General features: G+C 33.6%; 1 pseudogene; it reads left to right on the top strand.

The window, feature by feature from the left end:
- Positions 1-836: 836 nt before the first annotated feature.
- The window catches only part of LOC140686377 (ladinin-1 pseudogene), a 41,560-nt pseudogene continuing 27,544 nt past the window's right edge, over positions 837-14,852 (top strand).

A 14,852-nucleotide genomic window follows, 5' to 3' on the forward strand; every position in this document is an offset into this window, starting at 1 on the left:
CAAAGAAAGTGCTTTCTTGAGATGAAATGTTCTCCTGATGAAGATGCTGTGAAGATTGTTGAAATGACAACAAAAGATTTAGAATATTACATAAATTTAGTTGATAAAGCAGCAGAAAGGTCTGAGAGGATTGACTCCAATTTTGAAAGTTCTAACATGAGTTAAATGCTATCAAAAAGAATTGCATGCTACAGAGAAGTCTTTCATGGAAGGAAGAGTTAATCAATGTGGCAAACTCCACTGTTGTGTGTTTTTTTTTTTTAATTTTAAGAAATTGCCACAGATACTCCAACTTTAACAATCACCACTCTGATCAGTCTGCACCCATTAACACTGAGACAAGACCCTCCACAAGCAAAAATATTACAACTCACTGAAGCCTCAGATAATGGCTACCACTTTTTAGGAATAAAGTATTTTTAGGTAAGATAGGTACATTATCTTTTTAGACATAGGTCTATTGAACACTTAATAGACCACAGTATAGTATAAACATGACTTTTATAGGTACTGGGAAAATAAAAATGTATGTGACTCAATTTATTGCAATATTGCTTTATTGTTGTCATCTGGAGCCAAACCTACAATATCTCTGAGGTAAACCGGTAATTCAAAATGTAGAATATCATCCATAGGAATATTATCTGGGATAGACTGTGTGGTTTAGAGGATCATAATTGGTCTAAACATTAATCTTGGTGATAACAGAGAAGGGTTTGGCTACTATCCTATGAGTAAAAGTGAAATTCAGTACTCTAGCATAGGTACACATTGTAGAAGTCAAGGAGAAATATATTTTTATGAGCAAATTTAAGCAAGAAATTACACAAGTCACAATGGACAGGAGTCTTTCTGAGGTTAATTCAGCTCCCTTCAGCTGGGAAGTGAAGGAGATTGAAAAAGAAATGGGTGGATTGAGGCCAAAGGTGAGAGGCTTACATCAACTGATAGGACTGAGAAATGAAGAACTGACCAACTATTGGCCAGATACTTCCCTACAAAATTACTGTAGTCTAAAATAGCCATTAAGCCATATATGTATTTAATGGAACCAATTTTCCTTTTCACCTACATCAAATCTTCCAGCTGGTCTAATCAATTTTACTCGTGAAATATAACTGAAGCTCCCCACTTTCTTCAGCGACACTCCGACCATGGTAAGACATTCTGCTTTTGAGTTCAGCAATTGCTTCTAAATTTGTCTATTTGCTTTCACTCTTTCTAAGTACCCCACTGACCCCAATTCTTTTTCTTCACAATAGGGTGAATTTTAATGTATATAACTCAGGTCATACCACTTTCTAAATAAAACCTTCTGATTGCATTTTGATGCACTCAGAAAAGAGTCCTAACATCTTATTCTGGCACCTATGTCTCCAATCCCATCTCCATGACCTTTCCCCTAATTCACCATGCTTCAACCAAATGACCATTTCATTTCCTTTGAAAGGCCTGAAGTCCATGTGCATGGAGTTCTCCTCTAATGTTTAGTGTGATGACTCACAGATTTACCTTCAGTTTTCAGTTCAAGTATCTATTCCCCACAGGGTGCTTCTAAACTTCTTCCAGTTCTGTTACCCTCTCTTCTATCAACCTAGTATTTCATTCATTTATTACAGTAAAATAGATCTATTAATTTTTTCTGTATTCTACCACTAAAATACAGCATCAATTATATCTTTCTACCTTTACTCCAGTTCCTAGAGTAGAAAATGTTAAATAAAGTGAATGAACGAAATATTACAAATCTCATTACCACTTTTACTTAAGTGGAGAAAGCTATCTTGATATTTGTTCATTCTTAAATTTCCATTTTTTGTTTTCATGTAGGCAGCTACTTTGGTTTGACATCTTTTTTTGTTTAGGTCCAAATGTACTGTGAATTAATTCCTATCCAGTGTCAATAATAGTTATCACTTCTAGAGCAAATAATATACATCAAGCCCTGCCTGATCACTTTACATATACTAATATATTTATTCCTTATTACAGCCTAATAATGTAGGTACCACTATTAGGCCCATTTTATAGATGAGAAAATTAAGGCACAGATGGGCTAATGCTAATGTTGAGTTTCTTTGATGTCTTTGATAAATTCCATTCAAATGATTTAACAAGAGGAATGAGACCTGCAGGAGGAGACTTTGCTCTATCCTCAAAGAAAATACAGGTTCACTATAACAGAAAAGCAAAGTAGAGATAAAAATAGTACAATGGAAAATGAGGTGCACTTTATAGAGTTTTTAAATGGGCAGAAACTGTTGATACATGTAAAACATTTAAAACAGTTTCAGGCCTATACAAAATACTATATATATGTTAACTATTAGCATTATTTCATTCTTGAATCTTAATTTATTCATCCAAAAAACAATGTAAAATCTTCAATAATGGCATAATATTCTGCTGATACTAGGATTGCCAGAAGGTAGGAGAAATTCCAGTTTGCATTAATAGTAATTCATAACACAAATAAAAGCAGATTGTTTGGAAATCCTACATAAAATTCAATCTTTGAGACATAAAATGATTTATTCATTTTCAAATATTCTTTAAAGTCAGATAATGGGTTAAATATGCACAGGAAACATAAAACAACTCAGAACATTTAAATTCATAGCATTTATTTTCTCATGGATACTTCTTAATTTGTAACCACTGTTGCAAACTAGTCTTGATCGCTATTTATGGAAAAATGAGTTTGTAATTTTTTTCTTTGATCAGTCTAAGACATGCAGAAGCCAACAAGAGACTCAAGAACTTATTAACACTGAAGAACAATGCTCTATCCTCTGGTCTGGATTTATACACCTGGGAGCACTGGGGAAGGAGTAGTGAGATGTAGCCTGACACAGATGACATTTTCCATTACTCTCTTTTAGAAAAAACAAACTTTAGAGATACCCTGAAACACATTAACATTAGCTTGTAAATGGTTTAAAAATCATGTGATTTGTAAAAGTTAAAACAAAACTCAATTAAAATTTATATCTATAATATATAATGAAATTTACAAAATCCCTATATTATATAATATTGAATTATATTGAATGTAAACATATATTGAATTATAATAGAGTAAAAAGATAATGACACCAAGCCAACTAATACTTCTCAAAATGTGATCTCCTGGATTATCACTGGTGTGCTAACTGATACAGAACTGGTACAAGAAAAGTACAGAAATTAAGCTATCATGTAGAAACATATATAGCAATCTGACACTGCTGTACTATTCAAATGTGTGATTATTTTCCTTGCAATTTCCTTTTATTTCATTTCACAGTAGCATGCACCTATAATTGATTAGAGATTTTTTTAAAAAACATTATTTGAGAAGTAGAAAATATAATGAAAGGATTAAAAAAAAAATGAAGGGAAAGACAGAGCCAGGGTCTAAGATAACTCACTGAGTACTAACTAGGATTCATAATTCACCTTTTGGAGAAGGCATAGGAGTGGCCATGAGAGGTGAAGCTGGCTTGAAGGCTAGACATGGTATATTCACACCTATTTCCTGTATTAACATTTGTGCTAAATTATGGAAAATTTGACACTGTTATGAACTCTTCAATGGTCCCTCCAACCTAAGCCTTAATGATTTAATCATCTGATACTTCTTGGTGCTGGAGGTTTCAAGGGCACCCTTGGCCCCTTTTAGTAATAATATTAAAGTACTTGTTTTCTTGGTTTCCTGTCACATTTGTTTATTTCATCTGTTCAATTAAATAGTTGTCAGAGTAACTGAGCAGAATTCCATATAGCATTGACCATCCAGTTAGGTTTTGTTTTTTTTTTTAACTCCACATTGTCACACAGGACAATAGTAAAATATTCCTCCATTCTCCAACTAAGAAATATTATGGCTTACACATCTCAGTTTTTACAATCTTATAAGCACAATTTTCCAATTTTCTGATTCAGACTGTCCTGCAAAGGCAAAAGAATATTAGAGATTTCAGTTTTAATCTTTGAAGATGCCAAAAGCTATCCATCTGTTTCCCTTCAGTGTCTTGATACTATTTTTAAGGAGGAGTTTGGAGGTGACTCAAAATTGTTCTATAATGTTTAATTTTGATTTATAAGAGGCAGATCCTTCTAGTAGAAAGAGCATGCAGCTTGGAGTCAGAGGATCTGATTTCAAACTCTATGTTGCTCCCATGCTCAACATACCCATTGTTCAAGATCACAGTAAGGATCAACTGAAATGATGTTAAGTAATAAACTTTTTTGAGATGTTAATTGATACTTTTATCCCTAATGAATACCCAAATCATGGGGTCAATCTTACTTACATATATGTTGATCATCCTAAACTGAAACATAACTTATTGGATAAATGTATATGCTTCCTAAATTTATGATTGAATAACTTATAAGCAATAGAAAGTAATAGTTAAGACAAAGAAAATGAAGTTTTTCATGTGGGGAAGAGTTTATAGATAAAAGAAAGTTTTGTGCTCAATAATGCATAGGAATAACAGATCTAAATATAGAGAGACTGAAAGGCTCAAAAGAAAATAAAAGTGACAGCATAATATTTGCTATTTCTGATTAATTGAGAAAAGCTTTGAATTAATTAATTCAAACAAACAAACAAATAAAAATGATATAGACCTGCAGTGGAATATTATTTGGAAATAAAAGCAATGGAGTACTAATGCATATTACAGCATGGATGAACCTTAAATACATTATGCTTCATGAAAGAAAATAGAAACAGAAGATGATAATGATTGTTTGATTCCTCTTAAATGTAATGTCCATAAGCAAATTAATTAAGACAGAAAGTTGATTAGTGTTTTCCTTAGGATGAGGGGAGTGTTGAAGGAAAATCAGAACTTACTGGCACAAAAATAAGTGGATATGTGGAGATAAAAATGTTCTAAATATTTTGGGGGTTATAAAAATGTTCAAAATGGATTGCAGGTATAGTTGCAAAATTCTGTGAATATACTGGAAATCAAATATTTTAAACACTTGATACATGTGAATTATATCTCAATGAGGCTGTTCTAAACAAAAAAAAAAAAAGGAGAAGAGCCTTCAGGAGGAGGGACAACTGTTAGTAAGCTATCTTTATCAATAATTTATTCTCCCATTACTATTAACTTTAAACAGTTTGTAAACAGCATCAAAATGATTTGTACAAAAGACTTCATCAAAAATTCTCAAAATCTCCTTTATAACGTATAATAAACGTGATTAGTAAGGTAGGAATCTGTGATTTTTAGTTTTTAACCTTTCATAAAATAAAGTTAAACTGACAAAGTAAAATAGCATTTGTAGGAACATCTCCTATTTTCCATGCTCTCTGGTGTGAAACACCTCATTTAAAAGTATTAAATTTTACTTAGGAGCAAGATTAGTGGATCTATCTAAACCTCGGTAATGAAAATACATTTTTTCCAATTGTTTATTGGTTAAATATGACTACTAGCTGGTGTAAAATAAAAATATGCACTTTTTTCACAGTTTCAGCTATAACTTTTTTGTGAAATGCATGACTACACATTATTAAATGTCCCTTTGTTTTACTGTTTTAAGCCACTATAACAGATAATTGGTTTTCCCTATAATGAGAAAAGCTGCTAATCAATAATTAGCTACCTGCATAGAAAGCTAGCAGTCTTTAAAATTACTTCTATGTACTTGAACATTAAGACCCAGAAGCAAATATATTATCTTTGTTGTTGAAAGGTGCTTATAAAAACATAGGAAAAGTGATACGCATTTTCATTTTATTGTTGTTAGATATTTAATATCTGTCTAACACAGTTTCTAAGTTCATTAAATTGAAGTATTTTAGAGTACAGAAAGTGTATAAATTTGGAGATAGAAAATCTACTTTAGCTTCTTATAAATAACTGCTCTGGGTGATGACACTTCATTTATGTGTTATAATAACTCAGAGGAAAAGAGTTTTCATTAAGTTGATCAAAACTCATCTCTTTTAGACTGAATGGGTGAACTTTTAAGAATTCAAGAATATTTATAACATTTGAAGAAAGGGACTAAAATGGAGAAAAGTTAAGTGAGAATCACAGGTTGCTTTTTACAAACTTTGTTTCTTTTCACCTTACCATTTTAAAGTTGGACATGAAATTTCAAATGTTATTAAATAAAGGAACAAAGTCTTAATCATTTTCAAGTATTTTGATGTCCACAAAAAATCCTATAAACATAAAAATTGAAAAGTAAACTTCAGGTAAAAATTTAACTACTTATAATATCCATAGACTTTTTAAGTCATTTCCTCTCAAGTTTTTGCCTTGTAAATATTTAAACATACAGAATAGTTGAAAGAACTGTAAAATAAACACTTGTAACATGACTTCAATAGATTCACAATATTAGCATTTTATTTCATTAACATGTTCTCTCTCTCTCTCTCTTTCTCTCCAGCCAATCTACTTAGGTCTATTATGTTACTTGCCTGGCTATATAAGCATTTGAAATTAGACCTTGAACTAAAGAATTCCTTGGTTTATTTTAATTTTCATTGGAAAATTTATGAATGTGAATGGAAATATATAGTAGTCAGGGTAAACAGCCGTAGCATATACATAGTTGAAAGACCAAGGACTATGAAGTCAAGAGAAAAGGGATTTATATTTTGAACCTAATATTTTAAGAATAGTCACTAACATTTATTGAGCATACTTTCTTGAACTATGTTAAGCAGAGTATCTGCTAAGCATTCTGTATCTAACATCTTATTATCTGATTTAAACATCAAAATCCCTATACTTTTCATGTGTAGAAGTGGGCTTCAAGAGGTAAAATAATTTACCAAGATAATGACAGCTAGTAAAAGTACAAATAACACTACACAATATTGATGCCTCTCTGGCATAGAATTTGAGCTCATCAACACTATGCTATAATGGTAACTGAGAAAAAGCGGTAATATTAATTCAGTTGATAAAATTAAGAGGATATCTCATTCTGTATGGGTTGCTGTAACAAAATACCACATCCTGGGTGGCTAAAACAACAGATTAATTTCTCACAGTTCTGGTAGGTGGGAAGTCCAAGATCAAGGCTCTGGCATGATCAGATTATGGTGAAGGTTCTCTTCCTGGTTCATAGCTGGTAACTTGTTTTCTGTGTCCATACATGGTAAAAGGGAAAAGTGATGCACCTGGAGGCTGTTTTATAGGAATACTAATCCCATTCATGAGGGCTCTACTCTCATGACCCACATCCCAGAGTCCCCTACAACCCTGACTCCCTAATGCCATCATCTTTGGGAGTTAGGATTTCAACATACGCATTTTGTGAGAACACAAACATTTAGATAATTTTTAATGGTAAAGTGTTAAGCCTGAATATGAACATATTGAATATAATGTAATTAAATAACATCTAAATAGAAATGACCAGAAGTGAGTTCATGATGACATACTGTATTTAAATGAATGTTTCATGGAGAAAGTCTGGGGGTCTTCAGAATAAATAATAGTGAAAATAATTTCACTCTGAGTACGTAAATGTAGGGAGGAAAGAATAGTGGTCTGGAGACAATATAGATAGCTCTGCCAGATTCTTTAAACAACTTTTCTCTGAATAGGTGGGAGAGGAAGCAATAAAAGAAAGGGAAGGGAGGGGAGAATTTGTTAAACCATGTTTCCTGTTTATTTCCAAATATATACCAAATAACCTAGTCAAAAACTGCTAAGACACAAACTGTAAGACCTTAATGCATCATGAGAAATTCTCAACTGCCCAGTTAAAACAAGCTATCATTCTTGTAGGAGAAAGTATAATTTCAGAGGCAGAAAGAGAGAAAAGTGCCAAACTTTAAGAATATAAAGAAAAATTGAGACCTGGGCCTTTCTGTTACTTTTGGATTTAAGAAAATAATTCAGTAAAAGTTAGATGCCCTCCATTCAACATCAATGACTTCTCAATAAAATTAGGGAATGAAATCCGCCTGGACTAGTGATGTGCAAAAGAAAAGACAGGTAAAAATTTCATCTGAAATTGGGTAACATTTACATAAGACACCATATCTAGGTAATGGTGAGAAAGTAAAATTAGCCATTTGGATACTTGCTTTCTATGATGCCAAATGTCCCTGATGATGGTGAAACCTAGCTGTTTATACCAGAGTCCCTCATCACCAAAGTACATGAGAAAGATCTCTTTTGAGACAGTGACCACTGGATAATCTTTTACAGATTTTTTTGGGGGGAGCTCCAAATTAAATGTATAACCTCATCTAATTTATAGGTTCTTTATTTACTTTCACAAGTAAAGAGAAGTATATTAATTGGGACTCTAATTACATGAGGGTTGATTTCTGCTATTATCTTGATCACAAACTCCCTATGTCCCTTGGACAAGAAAGGAATGGGGGGAGAGGGATAATAAATTAATATTTGACCACCTCTCTTGCCTTCTGAGATGGCCTGCGCTCTGTCTATGGAGCACATAGCTCCATAAATCAACTTGGTTTCACTTTTCAAATTAGTTACTATTTATTTTGCACCTATTACATAGGTTGTTTTAATATATTCTAAATTAATCTCTCTTTCTAGAACTTACTTTCCTTAGGAATGAACAAGGTTAATAATGATAAACCATAATAAAAGTGCAAATAGTTTAATGGAAGAAATAGGCAGATAGTATTTATATACAATGCACAGTCAACATTTAAAGGACAATAACTAATATTAGTGAGAGTACCAGCAGGGGTGCACTGGTAAACAGACTCTCTGAGGAATAGAAATCCCCATTTTAGAGCCTGTCAATTTCCATGATGCAGATGTTTCAATATGGCATAAGTAAAGCTAAATGTGACATTTCTGTGCACGGAGTTGGGGAGAGATGCAGAATAAGCCCTCCCAAGCTGGTATGATCTTGTGCCATCATACTACTCTATGTGTAGGGAAATGGACTCACTTACACATGCTTGGTGACACATTTTCTACATGCTTTGTTGTAAGATTGAAAATTATAAAAAAATAAATAGAATTTGATGGGCCAATTCATCATCAAGTTATCTACACATGGGGATTTTTGCAGAAAACCCAAGATATCAGAGGCTATATCTATAGATATATAAACACAATGAAGAAGTTTTTGCAGCTTTGTAATAGTGAAGCTGAATAAATAAATAAATGGCCACATGAATTTAAATTATACCTATAGTATGAAAACTAAACAATTATTTTAAATTTTTTAAAAGTATAGGAAAGAAAGAAACAGGAAGGAGGAAAGAGAGAAATGTGAGAGGATAAATTGTTATTTATCAGGAAAGATATGGGAGAAGAAAGTTTGATGGGGATCTTTCACACTTAACCTTTGCATTTCTGTGTTATTTGAATTTTAAATAAACATTTGTCATAAAATGGAGCTAATAACAATGATACTTAGAGTCTTAGAATTATAAAAATTATTAGGTATATTATAAAGAATGCTGGATACCTTATTTATTTCTTGGAACACATTTTCTTTTACTCTAGAAATATAAAAATCATATAATTCCTTATTCTGTAATTACTTAAAAAAACTAATTATTTGTCATATAATAGTAAAAATCCTACATCTCTTTATCCTATTGTTTATTTAATGCTTACAGTGGTATACTGGAGCTGGCTTATACTGTTTCATGGGAAGAGTTGATTTCTAAATTTTCAGTAATTTTGTATGTTATCAGTTATAGCCACTACTATCAATAAAATAATATGAAATTTTAAATAGTGCTGAAGTTAAAATTAGTTTTAGGTTAATTAATTCAATTTGTATGGGGGGTAAGAAATAGCTTAACAGTAGATCACATTATATTTAATGACAATAAATTTATTGTGAAAAGAGAGAACTGGGGACAACTCCTTTGGTTGTGGTTGAATTGTAACCATAAGTTATGGTTGGATACGAATGTTATTTATGTTACTGGACTAAGTTTGGCTCAAAATTTATGGTTCATGAAAATAAGCTGAGGAAAAAAAATGTGGGTAAGAAAAAAAAGGCCACCATATAAGTGACAGGATAAAAATATTTTTATGTAGATATTAAAATTTAATTTAAATGCTTCCTTCATAAATCTCTGCCAAAGCATTATGAGAAAAAGCTGAAGTGTGAGGTTTCAACTACTGGGTATAAAACTGATGAGTAGACTAACATTTAAATCCATTCAGGACTTTTCTATTAGTGTGCTAGGATAATGATTATACAAAGATGTGGTGAAATTTATCCCATCCCTCAAAGGGCGTTTCAATGAAATGAACAGGAAAAATCTGATAAATTTTCTAATATAGATAAATTAACTTTCCCTCAGAGGCTTGCCTCTATCCTCCTAGAAGGATAAGAAAATGTTTTTAAAATAAAAATCATTTCTTCAGTAATCTGATAATAATGTTCTTTCTAGAGCCAGAAGGGAAAGAAGAAAAATCCTTACCTGCTGAACTGGCAGTTCAACTCACCTTATTCCCATGGGAAATTTCAGATTGAAGGTTTTCCTTTGAAAATACAGAAACATTGCTCTGAAACATTACATGTATTAGGTGATTACCTGTTTTTCTTTTCTCTGTTAAAATTTTGGAGGTTCAACAGTACCAATTTATAAAATCTAGCAAGCCCATCTCTTGCTGAAAATTATCCAGAGTCCAGTGGCTTTTGAAAACAACAAAGTGCTGCATCCAAAAAAGAAAAGAAATCACAATTACTTTTAAAATTGATAAATTGTTATAACATAAAACAAAAATCCTTGAATGCTCCAAGTACTTGATAACTGCTGACCAACTTCCCAATAGAGAACACATGCTTATCCCAGCAGGAAATATAAGAAATAATTTGGAATTATTTGGATAATAATTTGGAAACCAACAGAAGTTGTTAAATGAATTCCTGATTGGAGAGAAGCAGAGATTCTAAATGGGAGGGAGTAATTTAGCTAGTTGATATTCTATATTTTAAGATCTTATTGTAAGGAGTGTTACCTTCGATATGTTTTGCAAACCCTAAAACAAAAGCAGCTGCTGGGGAGTGCCAAGATGGCAGAGTAGAAAGATGCTCTTAGCTCACCCTGTCCCATGAATACACCAAGAGAAACATCTATGAACACACCAATTTGCTCAGAACACCTGCTGAACTTTGGCAGACTATCTCTTACTTCAAAACACAAGAAGATTCCTCTTAAAGCTGGTAGGAAAAAAAAAGAAAAGAAAAGAAATTAGTGTAGGACCTGTCCTGCAGGGAGGAAGCAGCAAAGGAGGAGAAATGCTAATACTCTGGGATGGCCCCTTTCCAACAGAGAGGTCAGCAGGGACTAAGGGGGAACTTCCAAGGCTTGGAGGAGTGCACAGAAGCTGCTTGGCTGACTGAACTGAGAGAAACCAGCCAAAAGGTCCCTGTGATCAATACCCAGGCCTAGACATGAGCTGGAAGAGGGTGAGCTGAGACTGGCTGCTGGAGCCCTGGGAGAGAGCTGGGGCCAACTGTACAGAGGCAGCCTCAAGGGGCCAGAGTGCGCTGTGGGTTGTGGCTGGGAGCATATACAGAATAGAACAGCTTGGGACCCCCCATAAAAGAAAAAAGCAACACTACTGGTTCATGTGGTGGGTGGGGCACAGCACAGCCAGGCCATAGCTGCTGCTGTCTGCACAGGTCCAAGCCACCACTGTTGATGCATTCTCCCAAGAGGCGAAGTGGGGCTCAGTCATAGCCATTATAATCATTGGTGTGTGACTCCCTGGTGGAGGAAGGGTTGAAAGCTGAATCTATACCTTGCAACTTCATAGGCAGGGCTGAGATTTGTTTACAGCCCCAGGAAGAGGGGAACAATTTACTCTATCACTGCCTTTGTGGACCTGTACCTCTAGGACAAGCTAACATGGAGAAGAGATCTGGCACACAGCAGGGATAGGTGCAGCATTTTTAGTGGACCTGCTTACCTTCCTCAAACGTCACACTGGGAATGGCACTGACCCAGTAATCTACTGCACATCCGGATGTATGAGAGCATGATTCCTGTGGCAGGTCTTATTGCCTGAGTTCAGCAGTTCTGCACTGGTGACTCTGCAGGTGCAGAACTTTGGGGACACCAGAGTGCTGACATTCTCGAGGCTAAAGTGAGGAAAAGGGAAGTGTCAAAAAGAGTACATGAAGCACTTGAAACCCACCTACCATACAACTGCAGCTCAGAAAAGGATCTGGAAGCCTCCATTCCAACTAAAGGAGAGCAGACATAGCCCCTGTCAGGGCTGTAATAAACACAGAACAAAAATGAGGCACTGTTGAATGACAAGGGCAGCCTCTGATAACTACACCACCAACCACACCTCCATTCAAAGAGATAACAGCCAACTTACACAGAAGAAAGACATGGCAACCAGCCCTACTAAAAACAGACCTTGTGAAAAAATTATTAGATGCACACAGTCTACACAAGAATGCTTCACTTAAAAAAAAAAAAAAGCTCTTTAGGATCAAATAGATAACTGATATTCCTTCACCCATAGAGCCAAAGAGATATAAGAAAAATGAAAAAGAGGAATCATTCCCAATTAAAAGAACAAGAGAAAGCCCCTGAAAGAGTGATCAAGGAAATAAATTTTGACCATCTACTAGATCATGACTTCAAGATGGGGGTGATAAAAGCACCGAAGGAAAAAAGACAGACTATGAAGATAGAGAATACTATAAAAAGGAAATAGGAAATATAAAGAAGAGACAATTAAAAACAGAAAACTCAATTGCTGAGATGACTCAAGCTAAAGGCAGTCAAAAGAAGATTAGATAATGCAGAGAGACAAATAAGTGACATAGAAGACAGAATAAAAGAAATCACCCAATCAGAATGGCAGACAGAAAAGCAAGTGAAAACAAATGAAAGTAATATATGGGACCTATGGGATAATATAAAGCTTGCCAATCTATGCATAACAGGGGTCCCATAAGAAGAAAGAGCAAATGAGATTGAAAAGTTATTTGAAGAAATCATGGTGAGAAACTCCAAACATAAAGAAGGAATCAGATAACCAAGTACAGGAAGCACAGAGGATCCCAGACAAGAAGAACCCAAACAGTCCTACACTAAGACATATTATAATTCAGATGGCCAAAGTTAAAGATAAAGAAAGGATTCCAAATGCAGCAAGAGAAAAACAAAGAGTGAGTTGCAAGGAAACCCCCATAAGGCTTTCAGCTGATTTCTCAACACAAACACTGCTGGCCAGAGGGAGTGACAATGTATATTCAAATTCTCAATAAGAAAAGCTGCAACCTAGGATACTTTATCCAGCAATGCTATCTTTAGAATGGAAGGAGAGATAAAGAATTTCACAGACAAGAAAAACTAAAAGAATTCAACAATATTAAACCTATGCTAAAACAAATATTGAAAGTTCTACTCTAGATATAAAAGAAGCAGAAAGCTATAGAAAGGAGAAAACCATAGCTGGAACTGTGATAACTACAATGAGTTGCAAGAGAATAAACATGAAGCTATAAAAGAGGACATCAAAATCATTAAAGGTGTGAGAGGGAAGCAGGAAACTACAGATTTTTTTTTTCTTTGTTCTTTTTAGCATGTGTTTGAGCTTATATCAGTTCAAAGCAAACAGATATAATAATGGGTCAATATACTTGAAAAACACAGTAATCACAAATCAAAAGCATACATTAGAGTCACAAAAAATGAAAAGAAACTAAGACAATACAAAAGGAAATTATCAAACCACACACACACACACAAAAATGAAAAGAACAAAGAGGAAATACCAAAACAAGTGGAAAACTTAGTTCAAAATGGTAATGAACATACATCTATCAATAATTACCATAAATGTCAATGGACTAAATGTTTCAATCAAAAGACAGAGTGGCAAATTGGATAATAAAACAAGAGCCTACAATATGCTTCCTACAAGAGACCTACTTTAGGGTGAAGGACACACATAGATTAAAAGTGAGAGAATGGGAAAAGATATTTCATACAAATGGAAATGACAAGAAAGCTGGAGTAGCAATATTCATATCAGACAAAATAAACTTTAAAATAAAGGCCATAAGGAAAGATAAAGAAGGACACTATACAATGATTAAAGGAGCAATACAAGATGAGGATATTATACTCATTAACATATATGTACCCAAAATAGGAGTACCTAAATATGTAATGCAAATGTTAACAGACATAAAGAGAGAAATTGATAGGAACACAATAATAGTAGAAGACTTTAACACCCCATTAACATTATCAGACGGATATTCCAGACAGAAGCAGCACTGTTTACATTAGCCATAATATGGAAGCAACCTAAATGGCCATCAACAGATGATTGGATAAAGAAGTTACGGTATATTTATACAATGGAATACTACTTAGCCATAAAAAAGAATAAAATAATGCCATTACCTGGTCCTAGAGATCCTCATTCTAAGTGGGCCAGAAAGAGAAAGAAAAATACCATGTGATAACACTCATATGTGGAATCAAAAAAAATCCAAATAAAGAAGCCACTTATGAACTCATCTACATAACAGAAACAGATTTGAAGGTATAGTAAAAAAACTTATGGTTACCAGGGAAATGAGGGTGAGAAGGGATAAATTTGGAAATTTGAGATGTAGAAATATTAACTACTATATTAAAAAATAGATAAAAAACAAGTTTCTTCTGTATAGCACATATATATACATATGACTGACATTACACTGTACACCAGAAGTTGACACATTGTAACTCTCTATACTTGTTAAAAAAAAAGCAGCTCTTTATAGTTTTGGTGGAAATTAATGGTATACTAGAATAAAAGACAAATAAACCAGAAATTTCTATTTTTATTTATTTTATTTATTTTATTACTAAATAATATTTAGTAATGCTAAATATTATTTTACTA

Source organism: Vicugna pacos, chromosome 16, assembly GCF_048564905.1.
Source record: "Vicugna pacos chromosome 16, VicPac4, whole genome shotgun sequence".
Classification (NCBI taxonomy): domain Eukaryota; kingdom Metazoa; phylum Chordata; class Mammalia; order Artiodactyla; family Camelidae; genus Vicugna; species Vicugna pacos.